This window comes from Caloenas nicobarica, chromosome 2 (assembly GCF_036013445.1).
Source record: "Caloenas nicobarica isolate bCalNic1 chromosome 2, bCalNic1.hap1, whole genome shotgun sequence".
Lineage (NCBI taxonomy): Eukaryota > Metazoa > Chordata > Aves > Columbiformes > Columbidae > Caloenas > Caloenas nicobarica.
This window is the reverse complement of record NC_088246.1, coordinates 161,512,541-161,526,483: the sequence shown is the minus strand read 5'-3', so window position 1 is coordinate 161,526,483 and position 13,943 is coordinate 161,512,541.

Below are 13,943 nucleotides of genomic sequence, written 5' to 3'. Positions count from 1 at the left end.
TTCCTGTGGTCCTGCAGCCTTTTAGTGACACCTCTGATACTCCAACATTTTCCAGGGTACAGTCCTGGCATTAAGTGATGAGCAGAGAGGCAGAACAGAAGGAAAGCCCTCCTGCCCTGTAAAGGCTTAAATTCTCACTAGCTGCATGATTTTATACAAAAAAGCCACTCATAGAGTCAAACTATGAGCTGGTGCTATGCGTATCAGCTTTCATCCCCTCTTTCTTTTTTAAACAGCTTCAGGCTGACTTATCAGTACCTCTGTCAGCCTTTTGTGCTGAATTGCCCTTTTCTCCTCTGCTGGCTATAGAGGAAAATTCACCTCCTAGGGCTAAAGCTAACCTTTGCCAATTAAAACTGGTTATAAAGCAAGAAAGCCACTAGTCATATAAGCTAATATATTTTTAATTTATCTCTAGCTTCTTCAATTAATTAGTCTAAGCATAGCAGAGTACTGCCTGTATGCAGACGGAGAAATACAAAATCACTGGGACTTGCATCACTGGCAATGTTCTTGTCACTGTATGGAGATAACAGATACGGGTTATTACTGGATTCCTTGCATTGTTCTTTCTGATTAACTTCAATACAACAAATTCAGAAACACTGTAAGCAAGTAACTGCATCCACAAAGGCCTTGGGTTCAAACTGTCTTTAGGCTGATTAGATATTCATGAGAGTGGTGCCAGCCTGATTTATACTCCTCCAAATCATTTGAACTCAATTTACAGAGTGTGGATGTGTGAGAGAGAAAAGATTAGTCCAATCTTACACCACTTAGTAGCAGAAAAGATCTGAGCGAGTGGAGCGTTGGCAGATAATTTGTCTTAGTTTTGAAATATCTATGTGTATGATGTCCCGCAAGGAGGTGGCAGGAGGTGAGAAAAATGGTAGAAAGGAACACAAAATAAGTCAGAGGGGAATGGGGGATGCCCCTTGCAGGAGGCATTAATCCGTCTCCAGTGATACAGAATACGCATCCTATGGAAATGAGTTTGATAAAAACTGTCTTGCTCTTGACCTGTGATGCAAAGTAAGGGGAAATTTCAATAGAAAACACCAATTTTTCACAGGTCTTGAAGCCAGAAGCATTGAAATGCAAAGGAAGTTCAGGAGAAATTTCCTTGACACAGAATTTAATTTTCAACCTTTCATGATCTCAGGAGATATATCAGGGTGTTATTAACAGCCAGAATCAAATATATTTCCCAGTACTGATTAACAGTTTGATCCTTACGCTATGTATACGTAAGAGAAAAGTTTGTAAGATCATTCTTCATGTACTACAACAGCTCAATGGCTTAATGAGAAATATTCACGACTGGAAATAAACTTTCCTCCTAGGAACAGCATGGAAAATGGTCAGCCAGTCACCATCACAAACATGACAGCAGTCAAGACAGGTCATTGATTTGACGGTCTATGACAGTCATACTCAGAACTATGCAAAAACCAGCTTGGATGCACCTTTTTCTGCAGGAAATTCCAGCCCTCGCAACAACCTACTCTTGATTTATATGAAATGCACTGCTTTTCAAACTCTCCATCTTCAAGACCTATTTATAGCATGCAATTTAAGGACACAGAGAGAGCAGGAGAGCAAAAGAAAGAGTGAAGGGAAAAGAGATAGGTAGCAAAGCCATTTGCAAATGAGTCATCCCCCAGGAATACTTTGACAGGCTGTCAGCAGAGATCTGATAAAGACATCCAGTTAAAATACTCCACTATGGTTCCAGGTGAAGGCAGATTGACGTTTTGACGGTGTGCACACAGAAAACTCCATGCAGGAGATGTTTAATCTCTGTGGGAAGCTTTCAGATAGCCCAAGTGATTTGAAAGTCACTGCCTTTTAGCAAATAATGAACATACAAAAGAAGTATGTTAAAAAGAAGAAAGAAAAGCCTGCTTGCAAGAATACTCTCCCCTGCTAGCACGCTATGCATGGTTAATAATTGAGTGTTTCTTTCAGTACTTTTCTTCGGTTTGCATTCCTAGGTGGCATCCCCACGTTCTGCACTCCATAGAATCACAGATTCATTTTGGTTGGAAGAGACCCTTAAGATCATCGAGTCCAACCATAACCTAACTCTGGCACTAAACCATGTCCCTAAGAACCTCATCTAAATGCCTTTTAAACCCCTCCAGGGATGGTGACTCCACCACTGCCCTGGGCAGCCTGTTCCAATGCCTGACAACTCTTTCCATGTAGAAATGTTTCCCAATATCCAACCTAAACCTTCCCTGGCACAACCTGAGGCCATTTTCTCTAGTCCTAAGCAACTCCAGAGCTGGAGTTGCTCACTGCCCGCTGCTGCTGCCAAAATTTCTCAAGAGCAATAGAAAGATGTCAGGCCTGGCCACGTGTCTCCTAATATCTCTCCTCTGGGACTCTGGCATCATCTGAGACAACAGGTTTGTCAGAAGGAGACGTCCCAGGCTGCCGAAGCTATTTGTAGGAAGCTGAGTGGTCTGTGGGTGCACACAAGTAGCAGTAGCAGCTACTGTAAAGGTCCACTTTAAATGCCAAAATCCTTTGAGACTTCACATTTCTGGGGCTAGTAGCAGTTGTCTTACTTTTACAATCATGTGAGTGTAGTCTTTCACCCTTCAGTGAGTGGAGGTGTACAGATCTACCACCCTCGTATTAAAGCAATTGTACATTATACGTCAACCAGGTGATGAGAAAAGAAATGCAATAAGAAAATAACCACCCTAAACCCAAAGTTCACTGAAAGTAAGGAAAAGCTTTAGGGAAGGAATAAAGATTTTTAAGCAGTCTTCATACCTGTCCATCTTACCCTGGGTAAACACTGAAGGAAATTAGGCCAGATAATCTTCGTAGCTCCCTTAAGTCATGTATATCAACACATCAGCTTCCCAGGATACAAAGACATTTTCCATTCTACAATCTGTCTGACCATTAAAACTTCACATTAAGAATCCAGCACTTCCCAAGAAAACGTCCTGATATGGAGCCTACATTGTCCTCTGCTTTATTCCTAATTGCTCAGTCATGATGGTCCCTTGACTTGTTTCTTCCCTGCCTTAACAGTTTACACTTTACAGATATTTGCACAATGTTATTGCATTCTTCCTTAGCTGGCATTTAAACTGTATACCACTACAGGATACAAAATCAACCTTTTCCATCTTTGTCTCCTTGTAAATGCCAGTAGCAAAAGACCCTAACAAAGATAATTTTGTCATTTGCCCAGAACTGTTGATTTTGTGCCTCAGTTTCCCTAATATTCAGCGATGTGATAAAGGCAGAGCTACTGTAGAGCAAACTGTATTTCTGTACACCTGTAAACTCAGCAGGAACAAGCTGGACCACTGTCTTCTGTTTGTCCAGCCTGCTTCATTGTAGATTTGGCTACAGCTGTAGCTTTGCTCTGTAAAGCACTTGTGTTCTGGATTGGCAGATGTGTCCTGGCAGTGTTTAGCTTACTGGTACAGGCATAATTCCAGTCCCATTCTGGTGCCTTTGTGGCTCAACGGACCAACTCTACCATATCTATGTGCTACTCGGGATGTGCTTTGACCTCTGGAACAGCCGGTTCACCTATTAAGTCCTCTGAGATTGAAGCACTGAAGCACAACTTTTGATCAAGGTGAGAGAAGCCAATTTTCATCCTAAAAATCTACTTTTTTTCTAACAAAACATATGGAGAACAGAGTCAAGCAGGTCCCTTTTTTTAAAAAAAAAATTATTTTTCAGTGAAAACATACTAAAAGCAACAAGGATAAGCTTCCTGAATGGAAGCAGGTGTTAAGCTTGGAGGCTATAGGTTTCTGTGCAATATCACTCTGTATAATCACATTAGTCAAAGAGAGGATCATACCTTTTCACCAGATCTGCAGGACTTAATCCAGAAAAAACTTGTACGAAGCCTGCACTCTTCAGCCTCTCTGCATAGGTTATTTGAAGTTTTTCTATTGCAATTTCTGGTACATTAAACCAACTATTTTAAGGAAATGCCAGACCACCATGGATGATAAAGATCTATCACTTCATAACAATATGAAAGAACCTCCATTGGTCTATTACAAGCCTAAGCCCCATCTAACCACCACACAGGGTTTTCTCGAATACCCTACAGCATCTCAAGTAGTCCTGGATGCCTATATTCACACACTACAATTGCTGAAGCTGAAGCTTAATGTCAACAACACAAACATAGGGCCAGGATTTGTCTTACCTCAAGGATACTAGATCATGCACAACAGCATTTAAGCAACTCATAGGAGGTGCAGAGATTTTCCTTATAAATAGAGGTACAATGATTGATCGTACTGCAACTGCAACAAACTTCAGACTATCACTCATGTTGTTAACAACTGTATAATAGATGCTTATGCAGGACGCGTAAAAGAAATTCATCAAGCCTCCCTTGACTCTACTGAATGGTTCAGCAACCTTGGGTTGCATTTACAATCTGTCATTACCTTTCAAAATGCCAGACACATGAGGAGGACACTGCCTGGGGAATTGAAGTACCCAGAGAGGAAAAAACAAACAAACACAGCTAAACATGATCACAGTTCAGCTTTGTTTTCACTGAATAGTTAATTTTAATTCTCCACACTTGACTTGGCCTAACTTATAGGAAAATAGTCCTGATATGAAATGACTGGCAGGCTACTTGAAACTACTTGATGGACACGGGAATGTCAAGTAAAAAAGTAGACTAATGCATGTTTTAGCCTGCTTTCCTTGATGAGCCCAACAAATTGAATTAAAAGCCGTGCCAGACTGCAGTTACATGTAACAGCACACAGTTTAGGATTCAAATTATAACTGGGAACTTTATCATCCTTAAAAATTTCCCTTATCATTCTTTACCATTGGCCTCATATCTGTATTTTCTTCTACTAATCCTACTAAAAATCTGTTTTCACACAGAAAAAAGGAAGATGCCAAATCTTGTAGAGAGTTTGCAGCTCGTCCAATGTTTCCTGAGCTCTATTGAAGCTGTGTTTAGAAAGAAGTGTTCGTAAAGTCTTCAAGGCATTGAGCAGTTGATATTAAGAAAGGCAGGACCCTTATGAACTAAAACTCAGCTACAAGGATTTGTGGGACCTACTATAGGCCAGATGATAGGTCTCATCTCACTTCCCAGAGAGGATTCTGGAAATCTGTGATATTGACTAAAAATCCCGAGGCATGAGTGGACACAGTGGTTCTTTGGGCTTTGTAGGAGCTCAGGCTGCTCTGTTTCCTTATCCACATACATGTACTGGCTTCCATCTGCAGGAAATTGGTGCACATAGGCCAAGGTGGAATGAATTACACTCTAGTCAAATCTGGCCCCCAATCTGTACCTGTATCCCTCAGGCACTCAACGGTGTTCATCTGCTGCTCCCTCTAGGTGTATTTTCCTTGCGTAATAACAAAGCACTGCTTACATTTGTAGCTATAAAGGATAACACAGAGACCAATTCTGCAGATCTCATTCTGAAGAGAGGTGTCTGTTCAATGAGTTAATGTTGTTACACTCTTATACACAATCTATAGGTGTCCTTGCCTGTGCTGTCCATCATGAAAACCTGCAGCTGGCTGTTTTGCAATTCTATAAAAAAATCGTATAAGCCCTAAACTGCTTCTACTAGCTGTCAAGGTCACACTTTTTTAGTGATTTAACTTTTGTGATTTGTATTCATACCTTTGAGGTCCCTGGCGCCAACCTGGGCTTTACTTTCAAGGCCTTTGCTTGTACTCTCAACAGTCCCTTCCATATTGCCTCCTTTTCTTCAATACCAATTGTATAAGGACAGCTTTAAGCCAAGAGAATATATGACAGTTGCCCACTTGATCTAAGAGCATCCCTGATTAGCTGTCCATTTCCTTTGGACCAAGGAGTGTTTATATGCTTAAATATGTACATTTTAATAGAAATATAGATTTATCTTTCTACATATAAATATATAGAGAGAGTACAAATATATGTGAATATGTATACATAGATAAACTTTACATACATATATTTATACGTGTATTTATAGCATGTAAATATGCATGTATTAATATATATAGAGAGAGTATATATATCAATATAAGTGTATGTATCTAATGACTAAAACATTCTTTAACAAGAAATAAAGAAATAAATAATTGAATGTTAAATGAGAATGGAAAGTCCTAACAGTAAAAAGCAGGTTGGGGTCCCTGGTTTCACAATGTTGTTGGATAAGCCTCAATGTGTTTGGGATGGGGGTAGTTCACCAAGTCAGTAAGGCACATAAATACAGGGACATTAAACACTGGAATGTGCCTGAGGGGTGTAGACCTGTCCAGTGAGACAGACAGGTGCCTTGTGTCACCCCTACCATGTGCAAAAGAAGAGGCCAACCATGAGAGCTGCACCAAGAGGCTCCATATCCAGCTAGCCCAACAAGATGACCATGCAGACCTTGGGCTCTGCACAGTGCTGCAAGACACAACACTGCCAGGAAAATGGAAAACCAGAACATGTCAGCTTCAAAGGAATACATGCATGGGAAGAATAAGGAAAAGACTCTAAGTAATTCCTTAAAAGACCATAGGAACCAGCCGATACACTCGTGAATCAGAAACCATATTTTGAGCTATGTTTCTTCCTATTAATATAGATTTATCAAAAATGTCTGCCTCACTCTTGCACAGCTCACTTTTCCTCTGAACACTCAGACTTTCTTATAATTGAGATTTGTCGAACTGAACTTCATATCAACTATTTGTCATTGAGCACTGTGCTGTTAATCTCAAATTAGGGTCAGTTGCCACTCTCAATTATGAAAGCTGCACTGAGAATTTGGATCAAGGTCTCTATCTGATGTCACCTGAAATTTCTAATATAACAAATAAAGTTCTGATTAACCCACGAGGTAGCCCTTGACAAATATGCAGCCACAAAGGCAGTGAAAGACTATTACGACAGCTTGCGGAAAGAGCATTTGGAATATTATTCAAAAATGAAGGCAACATTTTTTTTTTTCTATTACACAAAAGATTTCTTTTTGTCTGTCCGACCAACAGCAAGTGTCTCTTCCCTTTCCTCTGTATTTTTTTTGGTTTGTCTTGGATAAACAGGGATATCATAAAGGGGATCAAGGAGGATGAGAAAGTAGCAAGGCACATCCTAAAGCTCACCGGAATCCAATAAAATAGAGAGAATATGAAGATTGGATCAGATTAGAATTTATAGACAAAATCATTATGTCGAAGGAAGTAAACTGTAATATTCCTTTGTAATCCTGGGCTAGGAAGGAGGAAAGTTTACTGTATTATATTGCAGAAATACCAGGGCCAATACCAAGATCTTGGGAAATTTGAGAGACAAAAAAACATGAATCATAAGAGTTAGTTATTATGTTTTTGTCAGCATGTATCAACGTGCCTACGGTGTATTAGAAAACAGAAGCTGGGGAATCTTCTAAGGCTGTGATAAATTGTAGGAAAAAAAGTTTATACTGATATGAATGTAGACAGAACATAAATGCACAGGTGGAAAACACTGGAAGAAGGGTTGCAAAATAGCGTTTGCTGCTGACACCTACAGTAGCAGGTCACCAGGATCCAAGCACACAACTTCCTGCAATTTCTCGTGACAGCCAACTCTGAAACAGAGATAATGACTAAATCCTGATGACTCACAGAGGTAGGAGAGGATAAAGAGATTAATCACTGTCAGCTCCTGGAGTCTACAATGAGACACCTCCAAAACCACCAGCACACACCTAAGAGGGAGCCAGGAAATATGGGGAGGGTCTCAAAAACTGATTTCCTTGTTCTACACATCATTGCAAGCAACCCTGGACAGACTACCAGGATACAGGTGTCTTTGTGGCTGAATGCTGCGAAAGCTGTTTAGAAAACATCTCAGTCCTCCTGAGTTCCTGCCATGGACAGGGTCACCTTCCACTAGACCAGGTTGCTCAAAGCCCCGTCCAGCCTGGCTTTGAATGCTTCCAAGGATGGGTCATCCACAGCTTTTCTGGGAAATCCATTCCAGTGTTTTACTATGCTCAGAGTAAAGAGTTTCTTCCTAATATTTAATTAAAACTGTTACCCCTCACCCTATCACTACATTCCCCAATAAAGAGTTCCTCTCCATCTTTCCTGTAGGCCCCATTTAGGTCTTGGAAGGCCTCCCCAGAGCCTTCTTCAGGTTGAACAACCCCAACCCTCTCAGCCTTTCCTCATATATTCCTTGATCATCTTCATGGCCCTTCTCTGGACCAGCTTGAGCTCTTTAATGTGCTGATGGAGGGCAGAGAGAGAACAGCTGTGTACAGATCACCTTGTCACATGATTTAGCTCAAGGATTCAAACTCAGAAGAATGGTGTGACCAGTGGATAACTGCATTAAGGCCCCTCCACCAGCCATTGCTTCTGCAATGCTCTGTCTAGAAGAAAGCGTGTAATCTGGATTGAGGGAGAATGATACTGGACTTTACCTCCTATAACGAGTCCACCTTCTGAGGAGAACCAGAGGCGTTATCCTTGCTCTCCTGTTTCTTTGTCTCTCTTTCATCCCACTCCACCACTGCTCATCTCCTCACCTATCATAGCTCGTTGAGAAACAAACCTCAAAAGCAGAGGAGATAAATGTTGTTCTGCTACAATCTGATCACAAAAACAGTATTGGAAGGGTAATGGGTGGCATACAGGAGGTCATCCTCATTGGATGAAGTTGGAAAATTTGTCCATGGAGTTTCCTCTTTCTTTCAGTTTGCTTTCCTTCTGGTTTCCTTGCCATATATCAAAAACCAAAGTGATGGCTAGCAGACAAGATACTAACTGACAGAAGCACATCAAAACATTTTAAAATTTCCACCCAGCTTTCCCTGTTTGTATATCTAATAATCACTTTCTCCAGTACAGTGGAGTTGGTAAATAAAACATTAGTACTTACTAGTTCTTACCTCTCTGCAGTGAAAACCAGAATTAAACAGAAATAACAAAAAACTCGGAAAACATGAAAATTTGTTATCAGAAGTTTGCCATTACACTCCTTTTCTATCTCATTTTTGGCCTCCAAGGAAACAGTATGAATAGGTAACTGATGGATAGAGTTTGACCAAAGCATCTTTACCTATTTAAATATGTTGACAATGGCAGTGAACCACTCACTGGAAAAATCCCAAAAGAGAAACGTCATGAGTCTTGTACTAATTTAAAATTACAAATTGCTTGTAGCTGGTAACTTACCCAATTCAATCACAAAAGGCTAAGACCGTGCACAAATTTCTGGAGCTATCTACAGCCATGGTCAGGATCGTCAGTCAAAAATGCATTTCACAGATGCTTGTTGTTTGCTTAACATAATCTCTTATCGACTACTTCGCATTGCCACTATGTGTTTTCTTTCGATTTACACAACTTAAGTACTTTGGAATTATATATACACACATACACAGAAACCAAGAAAACCTCAGCACGTCTACTTTCTTTTGTTTGGGACAGAATTAAATAAATGGTGATCATTAATGAATTCTTCCATAAATACATTGCAAATCCATTTCCTATGTCTCTTCTACAGGTAATTACACTTGTGGCCTCGTCTCTACTAAATCCAAGAAATCTAGTCTGAAATCAGGATCTTGTCAGAATAATCTCATTGTTGGACACATGCTGATGTTCTCCTCTACGGTGGAGTTGGTTTATGCAAGCTCCCTTTATGAATCTGTTTTTCAGAGGGGAATGGTTGGACTTGTGAGTGGGGTCAATGTGGAAATTAGGAAACCCAAAGTTCTTTATCAACACAGCCTCATCTAGGAGGTGGCATTTCCCTTTGTGAATGTCCCAGTTTCCTGAGCTATACTATACGAGTAAGAACACTCACCTGCTTCACAGTGGTGTTTACCCAAACACTGTATATGCTCTTAGTGTAATAATAAGTGTACACTATGAAGTGCATGTTGTTATTCAGGTCTAGACTTCCTTGACAAAAGCATCTGCACAGATGTGGCAGAACAAGATTCGCATGAGGCAAAGGAACCTGATATCTGGGCAAGACCACTCATATGCACTTTAGACACATAAACTGAAGACAACTGAGGGATCTTGATGCCAAGAGCAAGCCTTGCACAGCTCTCAGCCAGACCTACTTTCATTCTCAAACCAATGTCACACAATAAACACCAAAACCCATCATTGTTGCTGTTGTTTATAGACAATACTAAGCTTGGTGGATTATGAAAAGACAGGAGCAGGACTAATGGAGGGGCTGGAAGAGATTATATTTCTTCCATGACCTGTTAACTAATGCTGATGTAGAGTAAATTCATAAAAATGAGTGAGAAGTAGCCACATCACTGTTCCCTGTCCATATCATAGATATATTTGGCTCTGGACTCAGAACAATTACGATCACTGGCTAAGACAGAGCTGTGTAAGCAACAGATCTTCCAATACAGCCAAAATGAGCTATATGCCCAGAAAGGAAGGAGTTGGTATCTAGCGAATGTGAGCCCTGTACCCATGGTATCTGCAGATCTGCATGTGCTCTCAGGAGAATAATACCCTGCAATCACTAGATATATACTAGGAGGTAATTTCATTTCCACATCTGGCCAGATGCATAATTTAACACTCTGTACAGAGAAAGAGCCAGGTCTGAGCGATGGAAACAATACCACAGTGAGAAATTTAAAGGCCGTCAAATACTTTTAGCTTATTCAAAAAAATAGCAATCAATGCGTTTTGATTACAGAAAATGAGAAAATTCATGCAGAGGAATATTAGATGCAATAGGGCTCTTCAATTCGGAGAAGTAATGTAGATCAAAACCCAATGGCTGGAAGCTAAATCTACACCATTTCCTGTTAAAAGTTAGTCATCATCTTTTGCAAGGCTGAATATGATTAGACTGCAGTAAATTCTCCACAGGAAATGATAGATTCTCCATTTGTCAAATCAAACTTTGATGCCATTTTAGTCAAACACAGATAAGTGGAGTCAATATAGAGCTATCAGGGTAAATTCTAATGGTAAAATAGTATTTTCATTTGTGGATTATGCTGAGTTTGATTCATGATAATAATTAAATTCAGTGGAAATACTTCCCAGTTTCAGAAGTGAAAACTAACTCTCTTCTTTGCAGGCAATATCCCAAAATATGGTTTTAAGAGGTTTACATATTACTTGTGTGTGAGCAGAGGGTATTGCTTTCCACAAAGAAACATCAGCTTCTTACATGAGGAAGAAAAATCATTTTCTGACAACCCTCAACCCTTTTGTCTTACACCTACTATTCGAAAACATAATATTGTACACGCTGCCACACAACAGTCCCTTTGCCCTAGAATAAAGGCATCGAGTGACTACGCTGCCAAGCACAAGGCAAGTAAGTCATCCACAATGCAATTTTTTTGTCTCATGATTTATCAATTTAAGTGGCTTGTTCTTTCTTTGTGGTTCATTTTCAGTCATCCAGTTCACTCAGACTCTCTAACTTGACCTTCTTAAGTTTTCTCACCCCTGCAATAAGGGTGTAAGAACATCATTTTCCCATGGCTCATAGGAGAGCTCTGAAGAATGAGAAAACTGCAGGTGATGCATATATCTGTCAGATGGCAGCAGTGAATGTTTATAAATCTTTATGAATTTAGAATACCCATTTCTTGTTCCATTAGAGAGTGACAATTTAAAGATTTCTGGATTACGACAAGACTGGTGATGTGTATCTGGACCCTGCTGACACACATCTCCTATTACATGATGGTTGACTGTATATAAAAAATTAACTGCTCAGTGTCAACAGTTTCTGCAAAAGCTGCTGAAGGAAAATCAGTGATGGGTAAAGGACTCTTCCATGATTTCAATCAGAGAACTTAAAGATACAAAGTACCTGGATTTCTTCAATGACATGGTGTATATTTTTGTTCTTGTTATGCAAACACAAATAATATAATTAGAGCTCCACAAAACCTGATAAGAATATGCATCTCTTTTCCAGTAAGGACATCTGAGCTTCTCCAACAAATCTTTTCCAGTTATCTTTAACATGGACAGAATGCATTTTAGGCTTACCTGGGCAAAAATAGTCCCAGTTAATTTCTCCTAGGGGAAACAAGTGGCAGAAGTTCATGTCAAACAACTCAGAGATTTATAGTTGGAAGTCTCAAAGGACCAAAATGATGCATTGGATTTCTGGGTCCACTTATAATAACCTGGAATGACTTATACATCATATTATTGTAATAGTAATGTGTGTATACATACAATACTGATATGAATGAGCAGTAGATGCGTTGCATATAAATCCACCAACAAGACCGAAACATATATGTATCCATCATTATGACCAAAATGAGAAATGGGTTCGTGCTGTTTACATTTTTCAATGTGCTCAATGAGAACCAGTAAATACTTCCAGAAAAAAATTGCTGAATGCACTCCGAAACTAATTTTTTAATAAAAACGCCTGCTGGAGTTTAAAGCACCAGATGGACTGTGACACGGAATAAATTAGGGGAAGATCATTGTTAACAAGAACTATAATAAATAGCATAAAGGAAGCTGCTATGCAAAATGGGGTAGAAAAAAGAAAGGATCATACAAATAACAACCCAGCGAGTTGCTTAAATGTCTTATAGCTCAACTCAACTAAGTTAAGTTTCATTAAAATGCATCTTTTTAATGTTAGGCTTTTTGTCTTACTATAAGGAAACAGAAGCCTAAAATTGGGGTTGAAGAAAGATCACCATACCTGTGATTTACTTTGCAGTTTCTGACTGTCCTGCCTTACTCATCTTGTTAGGAATAAAAACAAATAGGCATTCTGACAGACTTTGTTTCTGGAGTAGAGCTGAGAAGAGATCCTAAAACAAAAGGCAAAGTTAAGTTGTTTGTTTCATTTCCCAAGTCATTTTTATAATTTGTTTCGGAGAAAATATCATTCAGATGATATAAATCTGACAGTAATACTGCCAGAATATGTATCTCCATAGCTGTTGCTGGAAGATCATTGGAGAAAGACACAATTACCCATAGCTAAGGAGGGAGATCAGGCAAAAAATATGGTCAGGTAAGAGATGGATGAGGCTTATCTAGCTGAGTTGTCACCTAAATCGAGTAGGTGCATAACACGAAAAAGAAGGATGCTTTCTGTACTACCAGCCATGCTACCTACCACTGCATGCACCCCAGTGCCCAACTACAGTCTTTAACACAATTGACGCTTCTTAGAGATAAGAAAATATGACTCAGACTAATTTTAACATGAAAAACTGGACAGAAAGAGTGACATACAGAGATATTTAGGGTCTAATTCTTACTGATTTCAGACTCATATACCTCACGCTCAATTTTAGGAATTTGAGGCAGTTCAGCTAAAAGAGTAGCTGTTGTAGGTACCCTCAAAAAAAGAGTTATAGCCACTAAGTTGCTTCATTTCACTAGAGGTGACTAAGTTCATTATGGGACCCCATTTAACATTTAACATCTGACATTATATCTTAACACTGTGAGCCCTGGTCCTTCATGAGGACCTGAAGCAAAACAAACAGCTAGTTAGTTGCAGCAGCTAGCAGGAACGGAGTTAGCACCAGCACCACTAGTTAGCACCAGCAGCCAGGAACAGAGCCCACATCCCGCATGGATGCTCTGACCATTGGATCATCCCCAGATTTTTGTATAACAGGGGGAGAAAGCCACCAGATCCAGTCCCCACAGCCCATCACATGCTTCCCATTCAGCGAATTTGCATTTCAGCACAAACTTTTCCCACAGGCAGGTTTTACAAAGGGCTTCACTGCCATGAAAAACTCCACTCAAAGGCTGAAAAGGACTAAAACCCCAAGCTGGTTTTCTCTGTTTCTGAATTTTAATCAGTCAAATTTTAAGTGCATGCACCTCCGAGGCTGATAGTAATTTAACAGCACTGTGAACAACATTCCCCAGCATCCTGGTACCCACCTTGCTCTTCCCCAGATGCTTTTGGCTTCTCTGTGCAGACTGCC